Raw genomic sequence first — 1,873 nt, forward strand, 5'->3', positions numbered from 1 at the left:
TCTCTCTCTCTCTCTCTCGCTCTCACGCTCTCTCTCTCTCTCTCTCTCTCGCTCTCTCGCTCCCTCGCTCTCTCTCTCTCTCTCTCTCTCTCTCTCTCGCTCAGTCTCTCGCGCACGCGCGCTCTCTCCCGCTCGCGCATCTTGCAGCAATCTTACATCTATAGTACATCGACACAGCTTTCCGCGGGGGCCGGTACCCGCGGCCACGTCACAGAGGAATTCGTCGCCAAACCGCGTCTCGCTGCGACGAAAACCGAACCGACTCAATTAATAGCATTTCTGCCAAACAGACGTCCGTCGTAACGCGATGAGCCGCTGCTGCTGCTGCTGCTGTGGATGCTGCGGATGCTGCTGTGGATGCTGCTGCTGTGGATGCTGCTGTGGATGCTGCTGCTGCTGTGGATGCTGCTGTGGATGCTGCTGCTGCTGCTACTGCTGCTGCTGCTGTGGATGCTGCGGGGATGCTACTGCTGCTGAGGATGCTGTGGCTGCTGCTGCGGGGATGCTGCTGCTGCTGCTGTGGATGCTGCTGCTGCTGCTGTGGATGCTGCTGCTGCTGCTGCTGCTGTTGCTGTGGATGCTGCGTGGATGCTGCTGCTGCTGTGGATGCTGCTGCTGCTGCTGCTGCTGCTGTGGATGTTGCTGGTGCTGGCGCTGCTGATGCTGTCGATGTTGCTGCTGCTGTTGCGGAGATGCTGTTGGGGTGCTGCTGCTTGGCTTCAGTACATCTACGAACCAGCCTGGTTGCCCACCACTGCATGTACATGTCATACTGAAGAGACAGCATGCCAGCCTTCCCTGCCTGCACTGATCATGACTGCCCTGCCAGCTTGCCGGCGTGCATGCCTGCTTGCCTTTCCGTCAGCTTGCCTGCCTGCATGATTGCCTTTCCGTCAGCCTGCCTGTCTGCCTGCTTGCCTCTCTGCCAGACTGCCTGCCTACTTGCCCTGCCTACTTGCCCTGCCTGCCAGACGACTCAGCTGCATTCCTGTTTACCTATCACACTTCTCAACCTGTTCAACTGCCAGCCTGCCAGATATCCATGCCTGCCAGCCTGCCTGCCAGCCTACTCCATCTGCCAGCCTGTCCTCCTCACAGCTTTCACAACTACCAGCCTGTCAGCTATCCATGCTTGCCAGCCTGTCTGTCTGCCTGCCAGCCTGTCTGTCTGCCTGCCAGCCTGTCTGTCTGCCTACCAGCTTACTCCATCTGCCAGCCTGTCCTCCTCACAGCTTTCACAACTACCAGCCTGCCAGCTATACATGCTTGCCAGCCTGTCTGTCTGTCTGCAGCCTGTCTGTCTGCCTGCTAGCCTGTCTGTCTGCCTGCCAGCCTACTCCATCTGCCAGCCTGTCCTCCTCACACCTTTCACAACTACCAGCCTGCCAGCTATACATGCTTGCCAGCCTGTCTGTCTGCCTGCCAGCTATCCATGCTTGCCAGCCTGTCTGTCTGCCTGCCAGCTTACTCCATCTGCCAGCCTGTCCATCTCACAGCTTTTACAACTACCAGTTGCCAGCCTGTCTGTCTGCCTGCCAGCTTACTCCATCTGCCAGCCTGTCCATCTCACAGCTTTTACAACTACCAGCCTGCCAGCTATCCATGCTTGCCAGCCTGTCTGTCTGCCAGCCTACTCCATCTGCCAGCCTGTCCACCTCACAACTGCTGGTGTGTCTGCCTGCCAGCATGTACCCCATCATTCTGCATCGCTGCATAAATCTCGGGACGTCGTCTCTAGATATCATATCCCTTGCTGCAATGAGTGCAAATGACTACATGCGCGCGTGTGAGAGAGAGAGAGCGAGAGAGAGAGACAGAGAGAGAAAGAGAGAGAGAGAGAGAGAGAGAGAGAGAGAGAGAGAGAGAGAGAGAG

The sequence above is a fragment of the Priapulus caudatus genome, unplaced genomic scaffold (genome assembly GCF_000485595.1).
Source record: "Priapulus caudatus unplaced genomic scaffold, Priapulus_caudatus-5.0.1 Scaffold887, whole genome shotgun sequence".
Lineage (NCBI taxonomy): Eukaryota > Metazoa > Priapulida > Priapulimorpha > Priapulimorphida > Priapulidae > Priapulus > Priapulus caudatus.